Genomic DNA, 27,352 nt, shown 5'->3' with positions numbered 1-27,352 from the left:
TGGCGGCCCCTTGGTCAGCTCGACGGCGTCCATCTTTGCTCACCACATCTTGCAGCGGGCGAAGGCCATGCGCGCACCTTCAATACGGGCTGATCGCTTGACGGCGTCCAGCCGAGGATAGGCGTTCACCAGCCACTTCACAAGCCCGAAGTAGCTGCCGGGCATAGCTTCGGCTGGCCACAGTCGGATTATCAAATCCTTCATGGCTAGTTCGGCCACCCTATGCAGCTCCACCAGCTGTTTCAGCTGATCGGTGAAGGGCATAGGATGCTCTGGTGCAAGATACTGCGACTAGAACAATTTGTCTGTGGAGCTCCCTTCTTCGGCTCGGAAGAACTCTGCGGCGTCGGACACACTGCACGGCAGATCTGCGAAGGCTCCTGGAGAACTCTGAATCCGGGTTAGTAAGAAATACTTCTTCTACATATACTTGCTTTGCATACTAAACACCTTACCCGCCGTGATCTTCCCAGCCTCTTGGATCTCCTAGAGGGCACCATGGGGTTCAACCCGGGCCGCTTCCGCGCTTTGACGAGCCTTGGAGAGTTTGGTCTCTTGAGCCGAAACATCACCCTCCAGGGTCTCGTACTTCTTCACCGCGTCCTGGAGCTCTTGCTGAACCTCATTCAGCCGGGCCTTCACCTTCTTATGAGCGGCCTGCTCCTTGACAACTTTCCCCTCGGCTTCGGCTAGGGCCTTTTTCATGGCCTCGACCTTGGTCGTCGCCTCTACACATATAATGACACTACAATCAGTATACATCATTTACTCTTTCTGAATATATAGTGAGCTATTGCATACCTTGCTGGTCTTCCAGCTGCTTCCTCGCTTGGCCGAGTTCCTCCTCAGCCCTCTCCAGTCTCTACTTTAGTCTAGAGACTTCGGCAGTGTGAGAGGTCGCGGCCAGCAGCGAAGCCTGTTTATTCACATCAGACACATTTTAGTTAGTTTCTTGTGAAATTTCATTGATCCTCTGTCCGACTTCTCTTTATGAACACCGGACAGTGTCTCAGGGGCTACTGTCTACATTGGGATTTTCTCGGTTAAATGCTACTTACCTCAAAACCTATCAGCAGGCCGCTACAGGCTTCGACCAGTCCGCTCTTAACAGACTGAACCTTCTCAATCACCGTACCTATAAGGATACAGTGTTCTTCCACAATGGAAGTGCCTCGTAGCGCTTCCAATAGATTATCCAGCGCCTTTGGTTGGATAGAGGTCACCGGTGGGACGGGCGCGCCTCCTTCTCTTGATGGAGGCTGCTTGTTGGACTCCGGGGCCGTATGGGTCTCCGGATCCGTGCTCAGAGGGGGGCAGAATTGAACACGACCCCATTGTCAGTCTCCATGGGGGCCTATTACCACATGTGTCCGGCGGCCGAGGTATCGCCCTCCGGCGCCGCCTTGACGGCCTCCTGAACCTCTCCTTGGCCCGGGAAGGTCCTTCGAGATAGCACCTCGACGTCTCCCTTGGCCTTGGGAGAGTAAGCGGTTGGCGGTGTCTCGCTGGCCATCTCCTTTGAGTCCAACGAGCCTCTTGATGAGGATCGCTGGGAACTGTCGTGGGCCAGACTGCAGTAGCATAATTAATCATGTCAATACAACAAAGAGGAGAGGTTAGATTTGTGGGCATGTATGAGCCTTAGCGCTTACAATGCAGCCCGAGGCTTAGTGCAGGGGCGTCGCTCCGGGCTGCTGTCAACGTCCCATGCGGAGCTGCCCATGAGCGGGCCTTTCCCCTTCTTGGGCGCCTCCGCCTCCAGAATTGTGGAGGCTTCCCTCTTCTTCCTTCCCACATCAGGGGGGAATCGCTCTCCTCCTCCTCATCGTCGTCGTCTTCGGACGTCGCGTCCGACGCACCCTTGCGGCTGGGGCCACTCCGGACCCCCTTGGCCTTCTTCTCCGGCGCCTTATAGGGCGCCGGCACCAGCATCTTTGCTAAACGCAGGATGACTGGTTCTTCAGGCAGTGGAGCCGGACATTGGATCTGCTTCGCCCTCTCCACCCATTCCTGAAGAAGCAATGATAATAAAAACTCAGATATCATCCTTGAAACAACAAAGTAGGGGATGCGTTAAAAGTAACATACCTCATTGGCGAGGTGGTTAATGTCATGCCCATAGTCCGAGTTTGTGGCCGGCGGTGTCTCGTTGCCCTTGAAGAGCGACTTCCAGGCGTCTTCATGAGTGGTTTCGAAGAGCCTCTTCAGGGTATGGTGCTTCTTCGGATTGAACTCCCATAATGGGCGACTTCGGCTTTGGCACGGAAGAATCCGGCGAACTAGCATCACCTAGACTACGTCGATGAGCTTGATATCTTTATCCACCATGCTCTGAATGCGCATCTGCAGCACTATCAGCTCGTCTGACGAAGACTAATTCGGGCTCTTCTCAACCCAGGAGGTGAGCCACATTGGAGCGCCGGAGTGGAATTCGGCAGCTGCGGCCCAATTGGCGCTGCGGGGTTCTGTGATGTAGAACCACTGTTTCTGCCATTCCTTGACAGTCTCCACAAAAGTGCCTTTCGGCCAGGAGACATTGGTCAGCTTACTCACCATGGCGCCTCCGCACTCCGCGTGCTAGCCATCCACCACCCTCGGCTTCACGTTGAAGACCTTGAGCCACAGCCCGAAGTGGGGTTAGATGCGGAGGAAGGCCTCACACACGACGATAAACACCAAGATGTTGAGGAAAGAGTTCGGGGATAGATCATGGAAGTCTACCCCATAATAGTACATCAGCCCACGGACGAAGGGGTGGAGTGGAAACCTTAGCCTGCAGAGGAAATGATGTATGAATACCACCCTCTCGTTGGGCTTAGGTGTGGGGACGACTTTCCCCTGGGCTAGAAGACGGTGGGTGATTTCCTTCGCCATGTACCCGGCCGCCCGAAGCTCAATAATGTCCTTCTCCTTGATGGAAGAGACCATCCACTTGCCTTGACCTCCGGATCCAGACATGGTTGAGTGCTTGCTTGAGTGGGAAGAAGATGAGAACTTGGGCGCTGGAGCTCAGGAGTGGAAGGGCAGAGGAAGAGAGAAGGCATGGGAGAAGAAGGGGGAATCCTTATCCCCTTATAAAGGCAGTGAATATCGCAACGCCTCCCCACTCACCTTAAAACTCGCCTATTCCCTAGGGCTGTGTAAATGACACGGTTGTGTTACCCACGCTCACATTGATGAAAATCCCACAATAAGGGGACACGATCTCTGCTTTGACAAGACGTGCTAATGAAAACCGCATCTCGAAGCATGGAACGGCGGACAAAAACGGTTTGATATAGTGACCAAACAGATGTGATGTCATCTTGCAAAAAGTTGTCAGCAGATGGGACTCGTGAAATATTATATTCCTTGTGGTTGTGTGTGGTACTTGTGTTACAGATCTGGACACCTTCATTTTATCCGAAGACTATCCTGGAGTATTCGGTAAGTAGAACCCGCCTTGCAATGCCGAAGACAATCTGCGTGCCGGACACATCGTCATTGAAGTCTGGTTCAGGCGCTACTGAGGGAGTCCTGAACTAAGGGGTCCTCGGGTGTCCGATCTACTGGATATGGGCCAGACTGATGGGCCATAAGGATACAAAGACCGAAGACTCTACCCGTGTCTGGATAGGACTCTCATTGGCATGGAAGGCAAGCTTGGCGACCGACTATGAGGATTCCTTTCTCTGTAACCGACCTTGTGTAACCCTAGATCCCTCCCGTGTCTATATAAACCGGAGGGCTGGGTCTGTAGATAGGCCGAATCCGGAATAATCATAGCCAGGTTAGACTCTTAGGGTTTAGCCATTATGATCTCATGGTAGATCAACTCTTGTAATACTCATATTCATCAAGATCAATCAAGTAGGACGTAGGGTATTACCTCCATAGAGAGGGCCCGAACCTGGGTAAAACATTGTGTCCCCTGTCTCCTGTAACCATCGATCCTAGATGCACAGTTCGGGACCCCCTACCCGAGATCCGCCGGTTTTGACACCGACACTAGGTCTGTTTCCGGCCGCGCTCGCAGCATGTAGGAGTGCAAAGGGCGATGGGCCCAAGACCCCAACACGCTTAGGATTTAGACCGACATGGTGACCTCTGTATTAGGTCTAGGTAGGGTTGCGACGTGTTTATCTTCCAAGGCCAGGCATGACCCAAGAAAGTTTGTCCCGACAGAGTGATTGAGCGTGTTGGGTAATGTGGTGCACCCCTGTAGGGAAGATTGATCTATTCGAATAGTCGTGTCCATGGTAACAGGACGACCTAGAGTTGTATTCTGACCTCAGACAACTAGAACCGGATACTTAATAAAACACACCCTTTCAAGTGCCAGATACAACCCGCTGATCACTCTCTCACATGGTGACAAGGAGAGGATCGCCGGGTAGGATTATGCTATACAATGATACTTGGTGAACTTACTAGCTACTCTCTTCTACATGCTGCAAGATGGTGGCTGCCAGAAGCGTAGTCTTTGATAGGACTAGCTATCCCCCTCTTATTCTGGCACTCTGCGGTTCAGTCCACAGATACTACCCATTTCATTGACATCGATGCATATGTAGTGTAGCTCCTTGCTTGCGAGTACTTTGGATGAGTACTCACGATTGCTTTGCTCCCCCTTTTTACCCCTTTTCCTTTCTTCTCAGATGTCGCAACCAAATGCTGGAGCCCCAGAGCCAGACGCCACTGCCGACGATGACCCCTACTACACCGGAGGTGCCTACTACTACGTTCAGGCCGTCGATGACTAGGAGTAGTTTAGGAGGATCCAAGGCAGGAGGCATGCAACTCTTTCGATCTGTATCCCAGTTTGTGCTAGCCATCTTATGGCACCTTGTTTAACTTATGTCTGTACTCAGATATTGTTGCTTCCGTTTACTCGTTTATGTTCTAGCACTTGTATTCAAGCCCTCGAGGCCCCTGGCTTGTAATATGATGCTTGTATGACTTTATTTTGTGTCTAGAGTTGTGTTGTGATATCTTCCTGTGAGTCCCTAATCTTGATTGTTCATGTTTGCGTGTATGATTAGTGTACGATTGAATCGGGGGCATTACAAAGCACGTTGAAAAGTATGAACCAATTTCTTGGCCTGTCATTAGGGGTTTACATGATTAATACTTTGTGTTAGGGAGATGGAGCATGACAAGATTATCTGATTTTGTAGGGATTGTGTTCTTTAGCATTTTTAGTTTGAAAGGCATGATTGTTTGTTGGTATGCCTGAGTTTTGATGTATTTATATCAAATTATAGACTATTCCTTTGAATCATTCGGATCTTAATATTTATACTCTAAAAGAAATATTAGATGATGAACATGTTAGGTAGCATTCCACATCAAAAATTCCATTTTTATCATTTACCTACTCAAGGACAAGCAAGAATTAAGCTTGGGGATGCTTGATACGTCTCCAATGTTATCTATAAATTTTAATTCTTCCAAGCTATTATAGTATCAATCTTGCATGTTTTATATCCATTTATATGCTATTTTATATCAATTTTTGGGACTAACCTATTAAGCCAGTGCCTAGTGCTAGTTGATGTTTTTGCTTGTTTGGTTATGCAGAAAATCAGTGGCAAATGGAGTCCAAATGCTATGAAACTTTTTGGTGATTTTTTTCTAAAAAAAGACCCTAGAAGCTTCGGGAGGAGACCAAACGGCAAGTGAGGAGACGACAAGGCAACAGGGCGCGCCCTGGGGGCTGATGCCTTGTGGCCCCCCTGTGGCTCCGTCTGACCTAATTCCACCCCTATAAATTCTCTAAAATAGGGAAACCAACAGGGAGCCACCCAAAACACTTTTTTTCGCCGCCGCAAGTTTCTATTCTTCCGTGATCCTATCCGAAGGCCTTTTACCGTATTCTGTCAGAGGGGGAACCGATCACGGAGGGCTTCTACATCATCCTTGCTGCCTTCCGATGGTGCATTGGTAGTTCAACACATACCTATGTGTCCATAACTAGTATCTAGATGGCTTCCTCTCTCTCTCCCTCTCTCTCTCTTTGATGTTCAATATAATGTTCTCCTCGATGTTCTTGGAATTCTATCCGATGTTATCTTCTTTTGTGGTGTGTTTGTTGGGATTCGATGAATTGTGGGTTTATGATCTGAATATTTATGAGAAGTAATGGAGTCTTTTCTGAACTTTATTATGCATGGTTGTTATAGCTTTGTATTTCTCTCTGATCTATCCATTTGGTTTGGCCAACTAGATCAATTTATCTTCAATGGGAGAGGTGCTTTGTAATGGGTTAAATCTTGCGGTGCTCTATATCCCAGTGACAAAGTAGGAGACAAGATACGTATTTGTATTGTTGCCATTAAGGGTAAAACGATGGGGTTTATTCATATTGATTGGGTTTACTTTGTCTACATCATGTCATCTTGCTTAAGGCTTTACTCTGTTTTATACTTAATACCATAGATGCATGCTGATTAGCGGTCGATTGGTGGAGTAATAGTAGTAGATGTAAGCAGGAGTCGGTCTACTTGTCTCGAACACGCTGCTTATATACATGATCATTGCCTTGAATATCGCCATAACTAAGCGCTTTTCTATCAATTGGCCAACAGTAATTTATTCACCCATTGTATGCTATGTGCTCGAGAGAGAAGCCTCCATTGAAAACTATGCCCCCCGGGTCTACTTTAATCATATATAAAATCTAAAAATACCTTGCTGCAATTTTATTTCTTTTGTTTTGTTTTTGCAATTTACTTTACTATCTATTACTATCAGAATTAATCCTTGCAAATAACAATTTCAAGGGGATTGACAACCCTCTAGCCAGCGTTGGGTGCAAGTATTTCCTTGTGTGTGTGTATGTGTTGTTCACGAGGCTTTGTGGGATTCTCCTACTAGATTGATACTTTGGTTCTCACTAAGGGAAATATCTCTACTGTGCTGCATCTCCTCTCCTCTTCGGGAAAATTCAATGCAAATCACAAGTACCACTCCCCATCGTGCCCTATCGGTTGTCGACAATTGGCACTTCTACGGCAAGTGCACAAGGCAATTAATAAAAGGATGGGGCGCGAACCTTGGGCGGGATCTGCGGGAACACAACAAATCCCTCCTTGATGCTACCTCTTGAGCATGTGTTGGTTTTCCCTTGAAGAGGAAAGGGTGATGCAGCAAAGTAGCGTAAGTATTTCCCTCAGTTTTTGAGAACCAAGGTATCAATCTAGTAGGAGACTACAGGCAAGTCGCATAGTACCTGCACAAACAAATAAGAACCTTGCAACCAATGCGATAAAGGGGTTGTCAATCCCTTCACGGCCACTTGCAAAAGTGAGCTCTAATAAAGATAATAAGATAAATATTTTTGGTATTTTTGTTGTATAGATTCGAAAATAAAGATTGCAAAATAAATAGTAAATCAAAATTGTAGATGGGAAACTTATATGATATAAAGTAGACCCGGGGGCCAAAGGTTTCACTAGTGGCTTCTCTCAAGATAGCATATATTACGGTGGGTGAACAAATTACTGCCGAGCAATTGATAGAAAAGCGCATAGTTATGATGATATCTAGGCATGATCGTGAACATAGGCATCACATCCGTGTCAAGTAGACCGAAACGATTCTGCATCTACTACTATTACTCCACACATCGACCTCTATCCAGCATGCATCTAGAGTATTAAGTTCATAAGAACAGAGTAACGCATTAGGCAAGATGACATGATGTAGAGGGATAAACTCAAGCAATATGATATAAACCCCATCTGTTTATCCTCGATGGCAACAATACAATACGTGCCTTGCTGCCCCTGCTGTCACTAGGAAAGGACACCGCAAGATTGAACCCAAAGCTAAGCACTTCTCCCGTTGCAAGAAATATCAATCTAGTAGGCCAAACCAAACTTAAAATTCTAAGAGACTTGCAAAGATATCAAATCATGCATATAAGAATTCGGAGAAGAATCAAATATTGTTCATAGATAATCTTAATCATAAACCCACAATTCATCGGATCTCAGCAAACACACCACAAAAAGAATTACATTGAATAGATCTCCAAGAACATTGAGGAGAACTTTGTATTGAGATACAAAGAGAGAGAAGAAGCCATCTAGCTAATAACTATGGACCAGAAGACCTATGGTAAACTACTCACACATCATCGGAGAGGCTATGGTGTTGATGTAGAAGCCCTCCGTGATCGAATCCCCCTTCGGCAGATCGCCGGAAAAGGTCCCCAGATGGGATCTCATAGGTAAAGAAGGTTGCGGCGGTGGAAAAGTGGTTTCGTGGCTCTCCTGGGTGTTTTTAGGGTATAAGAGTATATATAGGCGAAGGAAGTAGGTCGGTGGAACTACGAGGGGCCCACGAGGGTGGGGGCATGCTGCCCTACCTCGTGGCCGCCTCGTTGCTTCCTTGACCTCTAATACAAGTCTCCTGGATTGCATTTGTTCCAAAAAATATCCTCGCGAAGGTTTCATTCCGTTTGGATTTTGTTTGATATTCCTTTTCTTCGAAACACTGAAATAGGCAAAAGCAACTGGCACTGGGCCTCCAGTTAATAGGTTAGTCCCAAAAATAATATAAAAGTGCGTATTAAAGCCATTAAACATCCAAAATAGATAGTATAATAGCATGGAACAATCAAAAATTATAGATACGTTGGAGACGTATCAGCATCCCCAAGCTTAATTCCCACTCGTCCTGTAGTAGGTAAATGATAAAAATAGAATCTTTGATGTGGAGTGCTAGCTAGCATAATTTTCAATGTAATTTTCTTTATTGTGGCATGAGTATTCAGATCCGAAATATTCAAGACAAAAGTTTAATATTGACATAAAAACAATAATACTTCAAGCATACTAATGAAGCAATCATGTCTTCTCAAAATAACATGGCCAAAGAAAGTTATCCCTACAAAATCATATAGTCTGGCTATGCTCTATCTTCATCACACAAAATATTTAAATCATGCACAACCCTGATGACAAGCCAAGCAGTTGTTTCATACTTTTGATGTTCTCAAACTTTTTCAATCTTCAAGCAATACATGAGCGTGAGCCATGGACATAGCACTATAGGTGGAATAGAATGCTGGTTGTGGAGAAGACAAAAAGGAGAAGATAGTCTAACATCAACTAGGCGTATCAACGTGCTATGGAGATGCCCATCAATAGACATCAATGTGAGTGAGTAGGGATTGCCATGCAACGGATGCACTAGAGCTATAAGAGTATGAAAGCTCAACAGAAGAAACTAAGTGGGTGTGCATCCAACTCGATTGCTCACAAAGACCTAGGGCATTTTGAGGAAGCCCATCATTGCAATATACAAGCCAAGTTCTATAATGAAAAATTCCTACTAGTATATGAAAGTGACAAAATAGGAGACTCTCTATCATGAAGATCATGGTGCTACTTTGAAGCACAAGTGTGGAAAAAGGATAGTAGCATTGCCCCTTCTCTGTTTTTCTCCCATTTTTTTATTTGGGCCTTTTCTCTCTCTTTTTTATGGCCTCTTTATTTTTCGTCCGGAATCTCATCCCGACTAGTGGGGGAATCATAGTCTCCATCATCCTTTCCTCACATGGGGCAATGCTCTAAAATGAAGATCATCACACTTTTATTTACTTACAACTCAAGAATTACAACTCGATACTTAGAACAAAATATGACTCTATGTGAATGCCTCCGGCGGTGTACCGGGCTGTGCAATGAATCAAGAGTGACATGTATGAAAGAATTATGAACGGTGGCTTTGCCACAAATGCGATGTCAACTACATGATCATGCAAAGCAATATGACAATGATGAAGCATGTCATAATAAACGGAATGGTGGAAAGTTACATGGCAATACATCTCGGAATGTCTATGGAAATGCCATAATAGGTAGGTATGGTGGCTGTTTTGAGGAAGGTATATGGTGGGTTTATGGTACTGGCGAAAGTTGTGCGGTACTAGAGAGGCTAGCAATGGTGGAAGGGTCAGAGTGCGTATAATCCATGGACTCAACATTAATTATAAAGAACTCACATAATTGTTGCAAAAATCTATTAGTTATCAAAACAAAGTACTATGCATGCTCCTAGGGGGATATATTGGTAGGAAAAGACCATCGCTCGTCCCCGACCGCCACTCATAAGGAAGACAATCAATAAATAAATCATGCTCCGACTTCATCACATAATGGTTCACCATACGTGCATGCTACGGGGATCACAAAATTTAACACAAGTATCTTTCAAGTTCACAACTACTCAACTAGCATGTCTCTAATATTAGCATCTTCATATCTCAAAACAATCATCAAGTACCAAACTTCTCATAGTATTCAATGCACTTTATATGAAAGTTTTTATTATACCCATCTTGGATGCCTATCATATTGGGACTAATTTCATAATCAAAGCAAATTACCATGCTGTTCTAAAAGACTCTCAAAATAATATAAGTGAAGCATGAGAGATCAATAATTTATATAAAATAAAACCACCACCGTGCTCAAAAAGATATAAGTGAAGCACTAGAGCAAAATTATTTAGCTAAAAAGATATAAGTGAAGCACATAGAGTATTCTAATAAATTCCGATTCATGTGTGTCTCTCCAAAAGGGTGTGTAAAACAAGGACGATTGTGGTAAACTAAAACACAAAGACTCAAATCATACAAGACGCTCCAAGCAAAACACATATCATGTGGTGAATAAAAATATAGCCTCAAGTAAAGTTACCGATAGAAGAAGACGAAAGAGGGGATGCCTTCCGGGGTATCCCCAAGCTTAGGATTTTGGTTGTCCTTGAATTTTACCTTGGGGTGCCTTGGTAATCCCCAAGCTTAGGCTCTTGCCATATTCCAAAATCCATCAAATCTTTACCCAAAAACTTGAAAACTTCACAACACAAAACTCAACAGAAAATCGCATGAGCTCCGTTAGTATAAGAAAACAAACCACCACTTCAAGGTACTGTAATCAACTCATTCTTTATTTATATTGGTGTTAAACCTACTGTATTCCAACTTCTCTATGGTTCATACCCCCCGATACTAGCCATAGATTCATCAAAATAAGCAAACAACACACGAAAAACAAAATCTGTCAAAAACAGAACAGTCTGTAGCAATCTGTAGGTTTCGAATACTTCTGTAACTCCAAAAACCCTGAGAAATTAGGACATCCTAAATAATTTGTATAATGATCTACTTCAGTTGGAATCAGTATTTTATCGCTCTCTGGTAAAAATGAAAATTATTCTCGTAAACGCATACTTTCTGTTTTTTTCAGCAAGATCAAATAACAATCACCCAAGAAGATCCTAAAGTCTTTACTTGGCACAAACACTAAATTAAACATAAAAAACACAATCATAACAGAGGATAGATTATTTATTTATTACTAAACATGAACAAAAAGCAAGGAACAAAAATAAAATTGGGTTTCCTCCAAACAAGCGCTATCGTTTAACTCCCCTAGCTAGGCATAAAAACAAGGATAGATCTAAGTATTGTCATCTTTGGTATGCAATCCATATGTGGCTCTCATAATAGATTCATAAGGTAATTTAATTTCCTTTCTAGGAAAGTGGTCCATGCCTTTTCTTAATGGGAATTGGAATCTAATATTTCCTTCTTTCATGTAAATAATTGCACCAATCGTTCTAAGGAAAGGTCTACCAAGAATAATAGGACATGTAGGATTGCAATCTATATCAAGAATGATGAAATATACGGGCACATAATTCATATTTGCAACAATAAGAACATCATTAATCCTTCCCATAGGTTTCTTAATGGTGGAATTCGCAAGATGCAAATTTAAAGAACAATCATCAAATTCATGAAAACCTAGCACATCACACAAAGTTTTTGGAATCGTGGAAACACTAGCACCCAAATCACATAAAGCATAACATTCATGATCTTTAATCTTAATTTTAATATTAGGTTCCCACTCATCATAAAGTTTTCTAGGGATAGAAACTTCTATTTCAAGCTTTTCTTTATGGGATTGCATTAAAGCATCAACAATGTGTTTAGTAAAAGCTTTGTTTTGATCATAAGCATGAGGAGAATTTAACACGGATTGCAACAAGGAAATACAATCTATCAAAGAGCAATTATCATAATTAAATTCCTTGAGATCCAAAATAGTGGGTTCATTTTTGTAAAGTTTTGACCTCTTCAATCCCACTTTTACCAATTGTTGCCTCAAGATCTAAAAAATCCGAATCGATGGGACGCCTTTTAACTAAAGTTGACTCATATCTAGTCCCATCTTTAACAAGATTCATATTGGCAAACAAACATTTAATAGGAGACACACCAATCACTTTTAGATCTTCATCTTTATTATCCTCTAGATCTTCCGGTTTAGCGGCCATCTTATTAACTAAGGTGGCTTGCTTATCCAAAATTTGGCCTACTAAATTTTCAAGATGGGCAAACTGAGATTTCAAACCATAAAATTCCTTAGACATATCATCAAGCTCTTTATTCGTGTACTCCATAAAACCTTTTTGTGTTTTAAGCTCGTTTCTGAAGAAATTATTATGCTCAAATTGCAAAGACATAAAGCTTCTAACGTTGTTCTCAATTTCTTCCAACCTTCTAAGGTGAGGATCAACGCTTCTAGGCAAGGCCATCAAGGCAAGCAGACACACAAGAGACAAGCGAAGGAAGGCGAACAGAAAAAGGGCGAACGGCAAAGAGGCAAATAAAACGGCAAGGGTGAAGTGGAGGAGAGGAAAACGAGAGGCAAATGGCAAATGATGTAATGCGAGGGATAAGAGTTTGTGATCGGTACTTGGTATGTCTTGGCTTGAGTGTAGATCTCCCCAGTAACGGTGCCAGCAATCCTTCTTGCTAAGCATGTGTTGGTTTTCCCTTGAAGAGGAAAGGGTGATGCAGCAAAGTAGTGTAAGTATTTCCATCGGTTTTTGAGAACCAGGGTATCAATCCAGTAGGAGACTACACGCAAGTCGCCTAGTACCTGCACAAACAAATAAGAACCTTGCAACCAACATGATAAAGGGGTTTTCAATCCCTTCATGACCACTTGCAAAAGTGAGATCTGATAAAGATAATAAGATAAATATTTTTGGTATTTTTGTTGTTTATATTGGAAAATAAAGATTGCAAAATAAATAGTAAATTAAAATTATAGAGCGGAAACTTATATGATGTAAAGTAGACCCGGGGGGCATAGGTTTCACTAGTGGCTTCTCTCAAGATAGCATATATTACGGTGGGTGAACAAATTACTGCCGAGCAATTGATAGAAAAGCGCATAGTTATGATGATATCTAGGCATGATCATGAACATAGGCATCACGTCCGTGTCAAGTAGACTGAAACGATTCTGCATCTACTACTATTACTCCACACATCGACCGCTATCCAGCATGCATCTAGAGTATTAAGTTCATAGGAATAGAGTAACGCATTTTGCAAGATGACATGATGTAGAGGGATAAACTCAAGAAATATGATATAAACCCCATCTTTTTATCCTCGATGGCAATAATACAATACGTGCCTTGCTGCCCCTGCTGTCACTGGGAAAGGACACCGCAAGATTGAACCCAAAGCTAAGCACTTCTCCCATTGCAAGAAAGATCAATCTAATAGGCCAAACCAAACTGATAATTCGAAGAGACTTGCAAAGATATCAAATCATGCATATAAGAATTCAGAGAAGAATCAAATATTGTTCATAGATAATCTTAATCGTAAACCCACAATTCATTGGATCTCGACACACACCGCAAAAAGAATTACATCGAATAGATCTCCAAGAACATCGAGGAGAACTTTGTATTGAGATCCAAAGAGAGAGAGAGAGAAGAAGCCATCTAGCTAATAACAATGGACCAAAGGTCTGTGGTAAACTACTCACACATCATTGGAGAGGCTATGGTGTTGATGTAGAAGCCCTCCGTGATCGAATCCCCCTCTGGCAGATCGCTGGAAGAGGTCCCCAGATGGGATCTAACGAGTACAGAAGGTTGCGGCGGTGGAAAAGTGGTTTCGTGGCTCTCTTGGGTGTTTTCAGGGTATAAAAGTATATATAGGCGAAGGAAGTAGGTGGTGGAGCTACAAGGGGCCCATGAGGGTGGGGGGCGCGCCGCCCTACCTTGTGGCCGCCTTGTTGCTTCCTCGACCTCTACTCCAAGTCTCCTGAATTGCGTTTGTACCAAAAAGGATCCCGGTGAAGGTTTCATTCCATTTGGATCCCGTTTGATATTACTTCTTTGCAAAACACTAAAATAGGCAAAAAAACAGCAACTGGCACTGGGCCTCCAGTTAATAGGTTAGTCCTAAAAATAATATAAAAGTGAATATTAAATCCCATTGAACATCCAAAAAAGATAATATAATAGCATGGAACAATAAAAAAATTGTAGATACATTGGAGACGTATCACTTGACTCCATCCAGGCCCTTGACCTCCGGGCAGACTCTGTAGGCCTATCTCCCTAATGAGTGGTTGCTCCACTACTGATGGGGGATGAAGCATGAAAATCAAAAAAATCCTACGAACACCCAAGATCTATCTAGGAGTAGGATAGCAACGAGAGAGGAGAGTGTGCCTACATACCCTCATAGACCAAAAGCAGAAGCATATATAACGCGGTTGATGTTGTTGTACTCTTCGCGATCCGAGCACGGTCCAACCAATCTAGTGCCGAATGGGCGGCACCTCAGAGTTTAGAACACGTGCAGCTTGATAATGTCTCCTTCCCCTTTATCTAGCAAGAGAAGGCGGAGAAGTAGATGAGATCACAACCAGCACGACGACATGGTGGTGATGGTGGTGGTGGAACTAGTTCAGCAGGGCTTCGCCAAGCGCTACTAGAACGAGGACGGAGTAACGTCAGAGAGAGGGGCGCCAAGGGCTTGATGTGTCCTCTTGGGGCGCCCCCTCCCCTCTATATATATAGGTGGAGGGGCGTGGGGAATAGTCCCTCCAAGCCCTAGGGCGCAGCCAAGGGGAGAGGACTTGGACTCCAAGTCCAATCCTATTCCTACTAGTAGAATGCCCGTGCATATATATATATATATATATATATATATATATATATATATATATATATATATATATATATATATGGACACACACACATGTATTGTTGTATAAAACTCAGTGAATTTTTAAGCCCTTTCAACGACATCACCACGACAACCTTGGTAATAGATTCCTTTTGTCCATCTCCATCCCTCTTATACTCTTGAAAAACAAAAGTATATGGAAGTACACCTTTTGTATTATCATGTGCAAGGAACAAAGTTCCCGCAAAAAAAATGTGCAAGGAACAAAGAACAATTATGTATATGCATCTCTTCTCATTTTGTAAGAACCGATGAGTTTTCAGTCAAGTCCATCATAAAGCTTTGTCTTGACATTTTCAAAGCTTCATCCGAAGGCATGATGTTTTATCTTTGATCTAAAGTGAACATATAAACACATATTTAAAAAGCCCATATATATTGAAGTTTTATGTATATATTCATTAGTTACTTGCTAGATGCGAGCAAGTGACCTTTTTTAGTTGGCGTGAGTGGCATCATGCTTTTTAGTAGAGTGAGTCACATCCCAATTTAATAAAGTGTAGTATCACCTGTAAAATCATGTGTGGTAGTTATTCTATAAAAATGAATTGTTAGGGTATGTGATATTTTTCACTATATAAAAAGGTAGGTGTATCTGACATTTCTCTCGTAGCAAAGAGGTGTTTTCCCTTGAAACATCCACTCCTTTTCTTCCTATCTTAAAAAAGCAATTCACTCTCTCGCTTGCTCACCCACGATACAACACTCACATTCACATCTCATTCCCCCGGCCTGTTCTCCTCGACATGGCGTCGCCACCACCACTACCTTGTACCATCAATAGCACGACATTCAGTATGTACCTTCGTATCACCGTAGTCTCTCCTTCCCTCCACAACGTCGCCTTCCCCCTCCTGTTTGTAATTTGTATAAGATAAGAAAATAAACTATCCATACTTACCAGTCATGATAAACTCCAATCAGGCCCATGTCATATATTGCTCCAAGTGACCATGGATTTTTTATCAGGAACAAGATTCATAACCCACACATTATCAGACTCTACAAAAGTTGTCAGCCCTCCAAAGAATGCATTCAGACCCATGTCATTACGTATGAGTGCATCACCTAGCTTCACATCAAGTGTTCTCTTGTAATATGATACTCTTTTGACCCACTTTTGTGTATCTAGTGGTTTCTTGTGATATGATGCTCTTTTGACCCACTTTTGTGTATTTGCTTGAAACAAGTGTACACCATCATCTGTATTGGAGGCCCTAGCAGAAGGTGCAGTGATGCGGCTTGAACTACGTCGGTAAGTCCCCAAAGAGGAAGGGATGATGCAGCACAACTACGGTAGGTATTTCCATCAGTGATGAGACCAAGGTTATCAAGCCAGTAGGAGAACCACGCAACACTACATGAACGGTACCTGCACACAAAGAACAAATACTTGCAACCCAACACAAAATAGAGGTTGTCAATCCCTCCCGGGTGAAAAGATAGATTAAATTGTAGTAGATTGGATAAATAGATCTCGCGGGAATGTGAGATGAAATAAATAACAATAAATTGCAGCAAGGTATTTTGTGTTTTTGGATTAATAGATCTAGAAATAAAAGCAAATAAAAATAGATCTCAAAGGAAAATATGATAAAGAAGAGATCCGGGGGCCGTAGATTTCACTAGTGGATTCTCTCGAGAAAAATAGCATACGGTGGGTAAACAAATTAATGTTGGGCAGTTGATAGAACTTCAAATAGTTATGACGATATCTAGGCAATGATCATTAGTAGACCGACTCCTGCCCGCATCTACTACTATTACTCCACACATCGATCGCTATCCAGCATGTATCTAGTGTATTAAGTTGATGGAGAAACGGAGTAATGCAATAAGAGCGATGACATGATGTAGACTAATACCTCTCCAACGTATCTATAATTTTTGATTGTTCCATGCTATTATATTATCTGTTTTGGATGTTTTATATGCTATTTTATATTATTTTTGGGACTAACTTATTAATTTTTGATTGTTCCATGCTATTATATTATCTGTTTTTTCCTTGTTTTTGAGTTCCACAGAAAAGGAATACCAAATAGAGTCCAAACGGAATAAAACCTTTGCGATGATTTTTCTTGGACCAGAAGACACCCAGGAGACTTGGAGATCAAGTCAGAAGAGCCACCAGGTGACCACAAGGGGGGGAGGGCGCCCCCTGCCTTGTGGGCCCCTTGTGACTCTCCTGACCTAATTCTTCATCCTATATATTCACATAGGTTTTCGATCTACAATTTTGCAATCTTTTACTTTCTATTCTATAAACCAAAAACCCAAAATTTTTACTTTATCGTTTGTTTAGTTTCATCTATCTCTATCAGATCTCACTTTTGCAAGTAACCGTGAAGGGATTGACAGCCCCTTTATCGCTTTGGGTGCAAGTTGTTTGATTGTTTGTGCAGGTATTGGTGATTTGTGCATAGTCTCCTATTGGATTAATACCTTGGTTCTCTAACTGAGGGAAATATTTATCTCTACTTTGCTGCATCACCCTTTCCTCTTCAAGGGAAAAACCAAAGGAAGCTCAAGAAGTAGCAGGAAGAATTTCTGGCGCTGTTGCCGGGGAGATCTACACCAAGTCAAGACACACTACAAAAAAATACACTTCCGTGATGATACGTGTTTGTCACAGTAGGTCACGTTTTCTGTCATGCATGTACATCCATGACGATTTTATGATAGAATCAAGATAGTCATACATGTGTTGTTAGAGAAGTGTTCCATGACATTACCAAAATTATCATCATGGAAGTGTCCACTTCCATGACGATAAATGGCGCGTCACGGAAGTGCTTCCGTCAAGCGTAACCAACACGTGGCATCCATCGTAATGGGTCGCCGTTAAGCTATCGGGTCCGGTTTTGGATCCGATAACCCGTTAAAAGCCCGGACCAATGGGAATTTTCCACATGTAAAATTCTCATTGGCCGGAGGAAACACGTGTTGGCTCACCGTTGGGACAGATTTCATCCACTCATTGGATAGGAGGCGCCTATGATAGGTTGACACATGGCACAGGCCAACAATGGCCCATTCTAGTGAAAAAGGCCGGCCCAGTAAAAATTTGCAGGCTGGCCCATATAAGGCCTACTTGTGTCAGGTCCATTTAAGCCCACGGCCCATACAAGATGTGCCAATTCGGTCCGTCAACGGCCCGTTAATGATTTGACACCATTGCAGCCCATCGTCAATTCAATCCTGTTAACAGCCCGCTATATATTTGGGCTCAATATCGGCCCGATGTGGTTTCGGCCAGTTAATGGCCCATTCAAGGGATGGACCAATTTTCAGGATGTACATCTTACGGCCTTTTGGCGACCCATTTAAGTATTGGGCCAATATCCGGCCTGGTGTGTCTTTCAGCCTGTTGACGGCCCATAAATGAGTTGGGCCATTTGCCCTCGGACCTGAGTTTTGGCCTTTTAACGGCCCATGCACTTCATGGTCCAATACGAGACCAGTTTCTCTTTCGGCCTGCTAAAGGCCCACAACAAAGTTAGGCCATATACAGTACAACTTGACTTTCGGCCTCTTAGGGGCCCATGCTCTTCATGGTCCAGTACGAGCCTACTTTCTCTTTCGGCCTGCTAAAGGCCCATAGTATAGTTGGGCCATATGTAGCCCGGCCTTAGTATCGGTCGGTTAATGACCCGTGAAAACAAATAGGCCAACCTGTTGCCCGCTTCGATGTCGGCTTGTTAATGACCCAGGAGGTAACAGGGCCGATCATTAACTTTTAGCTTGGTAATGGCCGAATAACTTAACGGGCCCACTAAAGTTCGAACATGTCTGTAGGCCCAATTATATAATTTGAGCCCATTACGACGAGCAATTATGCAGGACCAAAACCGATCAATCAAAGGCCTATGAGAATTTTGGCCCCTGCGAGCCCATTACGGAAGCTCATTAAGGCTAGTGGGCAGCTTCCTTCATATAGGGCCCATGACTGTTTGTGCTAACTAATAATTTCACTGCTTTTTTAGCTTCCTAGTGACCATTTAGCTGGAATGCCAGGCGCGCTAAGCAAAGGTACGGCATACAGGGAAAAACGTTGCACATCCAGCATATACTATAGGAAATTATATCCAATGGGCAATCAAATATTGATGCCCATGCAAATAAATGAACACGACCTAACAATCTACAACGTCACAATCTGCAACCTCAACGCGGATGACGCACATAAGCATGTGGGCAAGTTCTTCCTGCTTTGCTACAATGTTTCTGAAAACATTGATGAGTTGTTGTTGCGCATGAATGTGCACCTCTGATTCCTCCACCATTTCCATCATTGCTTCAGCCAGTAATCGGTTCACAAACATACATTTTTCCATTGTATTCGAGATAGAGGAAACTAAACAAATTCAAATGGCAATTTTGGCAGGCTTGTATTATTGATAGTGGAGAGTTTCTCGACCAGTGCATCATAACATAAATTAGGAGGGGAACCGAACAGATTAATCAAGAGTTATTGCCATATTACCTGGCCTAGATTTATTGGAAATAAACAATGGGGTTGCCTTGCTATTTTCAGAGTTTGTCTTCTTATCTTCAGTAGCCTGCACCAAATTAACACACTAGCATTGCTATCATTGGCCAGGTTAGATAATAGGAAAGCAACATTGACACAACGAATGTTTGAGCAATCAGACCACACCAGCCTACACAAAATTAACACAGTATGGCACAACTATCGTCAGCCAGGTAAGGTAATACGAAAGGAACATTGACACAATGAATGAATGGGCAACCAGAGCAGCACTACAATTCAGTAATGTGCATGATACGAGATAGTACACTCATGCAACTCAGTATGCAAAACTACCAGGCAGTTTTCCTTTCAAAAATCAACATTGTTGCCTTTAATTATTCATTTTGCTACAACTAAATTTAGATCAGATAAAGGTTGGATTCACACTGATTAACAAAATACATGCTGATGTAAAAATATAGTGATATAGAACAGGTACTTACATCAGCATTGGAGCACAGAGAATTCCCGCAAGATACTTTCCTCGAATACGTTCCCAGTGCAGAAAGTCTTCTATCGTTTAACCTTATTTTCTAAAAGAGAGATGGGTAAGAAACATGTAGAAAATATGATCAAAATGCTATAAAATTTCATGATGCAAGGATACGCACACGCTTCTTAGAATGGAGTTGACATATTTTTGTTGGACTGGAGCGAACTAGTTCTTTGGCCACTGGAATTTGCTTATTATCAATAGGAGTTGGGTTTCTCTGTGCTAGAGCAGTATCTATGAAAACTGGAGTTGGTTTACTATCTCATGGCGTTTGGATCTTTTGCAAAGACCTGGTTTGTAACCCTTCAGATTCTAACATAGTCGTCTTCCCCTTGCATGCCTTATATAGAAGAATGGTGCTTCAATTATAAAACATGCTACAATAGAGATGTAATAGGTACTGAAGAATAGAAAGGCATGGCATATTGACATGTATTCCCTCCATCCGGAAATAAATGGATGGGTCTAGGCATATTTCAGTTCTAGATACATCCATTTTTATCCATTTTTGCGACATGTAATCCGGACGGAGGGAGTATGATGTAAGAGCTAGGGATATGACAGGACAACAGTGTAAAAAACACTACTTGAATGTAAAACTGTATGCTAGCAGAATACATACAGAAAAACACTAAGGCAACATAAGCGTGTATGATTGGGAAACTAAGATGGCATTGCAAGAGACCACTAGAACATCACTTCAATGTAAAAAGGAACATGGTACGGTAGAAAAATGAAGTACATACTAATTAATAACAATGCACAAGATATTGAGAAGCATGATGTCCAAACTAAAGTAGATGGCATTGCGATAGAGTAGAGTGACAATACTTGAATTTGAAAACATGTTATCATGAATGGAATAGGTACTGAAAAATAGGAAGGCATGACATATTTACGTGCATGATCAGCAGGCTAAGAACAAGGCATTGTAATAGAGTAGATGCACTCCAGGACATTATATGCATGTTGTACCCATATCACGGGCCAAGTTAGAGCAAGGACCTTGTGGGATGAATAGGATTCATCATCTTTCTGCAAGTGTTCTGAAGAACTGCCTTTACATGTTCCATCATATTGGGTATCATCGACATCAAGTTTATTGGTCGTTACATTGCTCCGCGAGGTTCTTGTGGATAAATCAGTGTGTGCAATTATATCTGAGATGCATGGCAGACAACTAGTAGTTAGATTTATGTAATGAGTGCCTATAGGAGACAACATAAATAGTGGGACTGGGGTTAACTAGCAACAACGGGTCTCAAAAACTAAAGGGAGAACACAGATGAAAGCTACAAAATATTTATCGTTTGTACTCAAGATTAACTAGATGGCACACAAAAGTATTAAAGAACAGCATAGGTAATACTAGAAGTGGTATAATACTATAATCACCAGCCTGTGGGACAACATTGGCTGATGGATGATAACTATGGAATGGCGTTACCTAAAGAACAAGTCTCTTAGATGAACTATGGAACAATGTTAATTCCTGAACAAGACCCGTAAGAGATTAGCATGAATATATAGTGAAATGTGATAATCTATTTTCCATGCTTAGATGAATAACAAAGCCATAAATGTTGCACACAAGTAAGATGAGGGTACAACCTATCTGGCCGCCATCCATAGGAGTGAGCATCATGTGTTGACTTGTCGATGGCCCTGCAGTTGTTGTGGCTGTCCATGTTGTGCACGCGCATTCTATGGAGGGAACTGTTGAGTGGGGACTATAGCTCCCTTCTGGTGTATGCTTGATGTCTACTATGCAACTTTATTATTGTAGACACGTGTTGGGCCTCCAAGCGTAGAGTTTTGTAGGACAGTAGCAATTTTCCCTCAAGTGGATGACCTAAGGTTTATCAATCCGTGAGAGGTGTAGGATGAAGATGGTCTCTCTCAAACGACCCTACAACTAAATACAAGAAATCTCTTGTGTCCCCAACACACCTAATACAATGGAAAATTGTATAGGTGCACTAGTTCGGCGAAGAGATGATGATAAAAGTGTAGTATGGATGGTAGAAATATATTTTTACAATCTGAATAAATAAAAACAGCAAGGTAGCAAATATACAACGGGCACAAAAACGGTATTGAAATGCTTGAAAATGAGGCCTAGGGTCCGTACTTTCGCTAGTGCAATCTCTCAACAGTGCTAATATAATTGGATAATATAACCGTCCCTCAACGTGCAACGAAGAATCACTCCAAAGTTCCTATCTAGCGGAGAACATACGACGGAATTGTTTGTAGGGTACGAAACCACCTCAAAGCTATTCTTTCTGATCAATCTATCCTAAAGTTCGTACTAAAATAACACGAAGCTATTCTTTCTGGTCGATCTAACCAGGAGTTCGTATTAAAATAACATCAAAGCAAATCCAGATTCATAATATTCAATCCAACACAAAGAAATTCAAATAGTTCCCCAAGATTTTTACCTGAGAAACAAAGACAAGAACATGCATCAACCCCTATGCATAAATTACCCCAATGTCACCTCGGGAATCTGTGAGTTGAGTGCCAAAACATATATCAAGTGAATCAATATGATACCCCATTGTCACCATGAGTATTCAATTGCAAGACATATATCAAGTGTTCTCAAATCCATAAAAGTATTCAATCCGATAACAACGAAATCTCAAAGGAAAAAACTCAATTCATCACAACAAGATAGAGAAGGAGAAACACCACATGATCCAACTATATTAACAAAGCTTGCGATACATCAAGATCATGCCATCTCAAGAACACGAGAGATAGAGAGAGAAATATTAAACAAATAGCTACTGGTACAAACCCTCAGCCCCGAGGGTGGACTACTCCCTCCTCATCATGGTGGCCGTCGGGATGATGTAGATGGCCACCGATGATGATTACCCCCTCCGACAGGGTGCCGGAACGGGGTCTAGATTGGTTTTTGGTGGCTACAGGGGCCTGCATCGACGGAACTTCTGATCTAGGGTTATTTCTGATGGTTTCTCTATTTATAGGATTTTTGGCGTCGGTTTCACGCGAAGATGGGCCTCGAGGTGAGCACAACCCACCGGGGCAAGCCAGACGCGCCCTGGTGGGTTGTGCCCTCCTCGTAGCTCTTCTGGCCCTCCCACGAAGCTTCCAGGGTCTCTTTTGTTCCAAAAAAATCCTCAAAAAGTTTCAGCTCATTTAGAGAACTTTCATTTCTGCACAAAAAACAACACCATGGTAGTTCTGCTGAAAACAACGTCAGTCCGGGTTAGTTCCATGCAAATCATACCAAAACCATATAAAATTGTTGTAAACATGGCATAAATACTTCATAAATTATAGATACGTTGGAGACGTATCAGCATCCCCAAGCTTAATTCCTACTCGTCCTCGAGTAGGTACATGATAAAAGAAATAATTTATGAAGTGCGAATGCTAGCAAAGTGCATAAGCTTGATCAATGATAATTTCAATCACTTTCCCTAGCGTCATAACATCAACTCTTTCTCATAAAAGTTATCATGATAAAGTAGCAATTTAAAATGGAATTTTTGTTGTGGAATGCTACTTATCATATCATCTCATATTCTTTTCTTTGTAGCATGGACATTTGGACTTTTATATGGTTCAAAGCAATAGTCTAGTTTTGACATGAGGACCTTAATACTCAAGCATACCAACAAGCAACCATGTCTCTCAAAATATCAACGCTAAAATAAGTTATCCCTGGCCTATCATGCTTAATCATTGATCCATTCATGAAACACACTCGCATATTAACTACACCCAATGCTCAAGTACAATCATAGTGCCCCCTAGTTGGTGCTTTGTAAGAGAAGATGGAGACTCAAATTTAAAATAAAAATTGCATAAAGTAAAAGAAAGGCCCTTCGTGGAGGGAAGTAGGGATTTGTAGAGGTGCCAGATCTCAAAGCGAAAATTGAGAGATAAAAACATTTTGAGAGGCATACTTTTCCCACCAACGAAAACGACTTAGAGCTCCCAACACTTTCCATGCTAGATATATCATAGGCGGTTCCCAAACAGAAAATAAATTTTATTCCTTTTTCCACCATACTTTCACTTTCCATGGCTAACCGCGAATTTATTATTTATTATTTGATAACATAAAGTAAATATTTTTCATTTCAGGGCAGGGCATCCCTAATACCTTTGCCTTACTCTTGTGCAATGACAATTGAATAAACACTCATCATGAGAATAACACATCTAGCATGGAAAATATTGGCCACCCCTCATCGCCTCGTGAGCGGTACGAGCACACAAAAGAGAAATTTAGTTTGAAAATTAGAGATGGCACATACAAATTTGCTTAGAACGGCAAAATAATACCGCATATAGGTAGGTATAGTGGACTCATGCGGCAAAACTGGTTTAAAGGATTTTGGATGCACAAGTAGTGATCATACTTAGTGCAAGATGAAGGCTAGCAAAAGATTGAGAAGCGACCAACCAAGAAATGAATAATCTCATAAGCAAACATTAAGCATAATTAACACTGAATAATGCACCACAAGTAGGATGTAATTTCATTGCACAACTATTGAATTTTGTGCTTGCATAGGGAATCACAAACCTTAACACCAATATTCTTACTAAAGCATAATTGCTCATCAACATGACTCACATATCACATCATCATATCTCAAAACTATTACGAGGAATCAAGTTTATTTTGTCCAATGATCTTATGAAAGTTTTTATTATATCCTTCTTGGATATCTATCACTTTGGAACTAATTTTCATGTATTGCTATTGATAAGCTGAAACAAATATAAGTGAAGATCATGAGCATAATATTTATTTCTCTCAAATTAATTTAAGTGAAGCAAGAGATAATTTCTTCAAAAATACTAACGCACACTGTGCTCAAAAAGAGTGAAGCATTAGAGCAAATGACAAGGTACTCCAAAAAAGATATAAGTGAAGATCAAGCGAGTAGTTAAGTAAATAGGTATATATTTGAGGACTCTCTCTTACTCAAAAACTTTCAGATCTAAGTATTTTATTAAAACAACAAGCAAAAACAAAATAAAATGACATTCTAAGAATATCACACATCATGTGAAGAAGCAAAAATTTAGGCTCAACCAGTACTAACCAATAATTGTTGAAGAAGAAAGGTGGGATGCCTACCGGGGCATCCCCAAGCTTAGATGCTTCAGACTTCTTGTAATATTATCTCGGGATGCCTTGGGCATCCCCAAGCTTGAGCTTTTGTGTCTCCTTAATTCTTCTCATATCATGATTTTCCTAAATCTCAAAAGCTTCATCCACACAAAACTCAACAAGAACTCGTGCGATAAGTTAGTATAAACCAATGCAAAAAACCTTACATTCTCTAATATAGCAAATCACTAAAATTATTATTCAACATTGCATACTAAATGCCTCTATGTATTTAATACTCCTATCCTCAAATAGAATCATTAAGCATGCAAACAAATGCAAACAATGCAAACATCACAGCAATCTGCCAAAACAGTACAGTCTGTAAAGAATGCAAGAGTATCAATACTTCCCTAACTCCAAAAGTTATGAAAATTTCCCACACTCTAGAAAATTTATCAGAGCTTATTTTTCAAAAAAATTCAAAATTTCATCACATCTGACTTTTCTAGGGAATTTTTGCAACATCGATAAACTTTCTGTTTTGCAACAGCTCATATACTTGCAAGATAAGCATGGAAAAGGCTATACTTGCCATTTTTATTGAAATAATAGATGCAAAACATTATTATAAATAACAGCAAGCAAATCCTAACAAAATAAAATGACATTCCAAGTAAAACTCATGTCATGTGATGAATGAAAACATAGCTCCAAGTGAGGTTACCGATAATGTTGGAGACGAAAGTGGGGATGCCTTCCGGGTCATCCCCAAGCTTAGTTGGTTGGATCTTCCTTAGATATTAACTTGGGCTGCCTTGGGCATCCCCAATCTTAGGCTCTTGTCACTCTGTATTCTCCTCATATCGACATCTCACCCAAAACTTGAAAACTTCAATCACACAAAACTTAATGGAACTTCATGAGATAGGTTTATTTCTGATGTTTTATCTATTTATATGATTTTTTGGCATCGGTTTCACGCAAAGATGGGCGTCGAGGTGAGCACAACCCATCGGGGCAAGCCAGGCCCACCAGGCGTGTCCTGGTGGGTTGTGCCATCCTCGTGGCTCTTCTGGCCCTCCCACGAAGCTTCGGGGGTCTCTTTTAACCCAAAAAATCATCAAGAAGTTTCAGATCATTTGGAGAACTTTCATTTCTGCACAAAAACAACACCACGGTAGTTCTGCTGAAAACAGAGTCAGTCTGGGTTAGTTCCGTGCAAATCATACCAAAACCATATAAAATTGTTGTAAACATGGCATGAATACTTCATAAATTATAGATACGTCGGGGACGTATCAATTCTTCCCTTGTTGGAGCAGCTGTGGTGAGTCGGAAGACGGTGTGGCTGAAGATGCACAAAACGCATAATGTTAAGAATGACACATATCTCTGATCTAAAGAAATACCCTAAGAGATGAACAACAATTCACGAGAGTGGTCACACGTCTGTTGACTGAAGACTAAATTGGGGTCACACGATTTTTTTTTTTTTGGTACTGTCTGATCTATGCCGGATGGCTTGATGGCCGTCTTGTGCCTCCCGGCTGACACTGTTTGGAATCTTCCCCGATGAGCCAGCGACCACCGGCATAACAACCTGCCTCCGTCGTCCGTGGCCGTGAGAGCTCCGACCAAAACCCCGCTCCCCGCCCCACCGCACTGCCGTGGTTGCGCTGGCCCCGGCCAATCCACAAAGACTCGCCATCATCCAGATCTGGCGACGGCAGTACCTTCAACCCACGCAACTCTAAGATAGCCATCTAAGCACTGCTTCCGCGGCGAACTTGTGCCCCCGCACCCTTTCATTAGACACCATCCAACCGGCAGCCTAGGAGCTCTGCTGCCTCGAGGGGTGCTGCTTCCCATTGGGAATCGATTGGCCTAGAATAAAAATTCAGACAACTAACGCCTAAATAAAGTGATTTGAGATGAGGGTGCAACCTATCTTGTGGCCCGGTAAACTAGGTAGCCCCAGCGACCGAGTCGGTGAGGCCAATACGGTTGCGGTGGCTACCGGCAGTAGGGAAGCAGAGATGTCACGACGGTCGAGGGCTACAGGGAAGCAGCACCGGGGCTCTGGACGAATCCGAAGTTGGAGCCGCTCCGGCACTGTGCACAACGGCGGGGGTGAATCGGCTTTGGTACGGTTCA

This window comes from Triticum dicoccoides, chromosome 3A, assembly GCF_002162155.2.
Source record: "Triticum dicoccoides isolate Atlit2015 ecotype Zavitan chromosome 3A, WEW_v2.0, whole genome shotgun sequence".
Lineage (NCBI taxonomy): Eukaryota > Viridiplantae > Streptophyta > Magnoliopsida > Poales > Poaceae > Triticum > Triticum dicoccoides.
The sequence above is the reverse complement of the archived record's forward strand: the minus strand, read 5'-3'. Positions refer to the sequence as shown.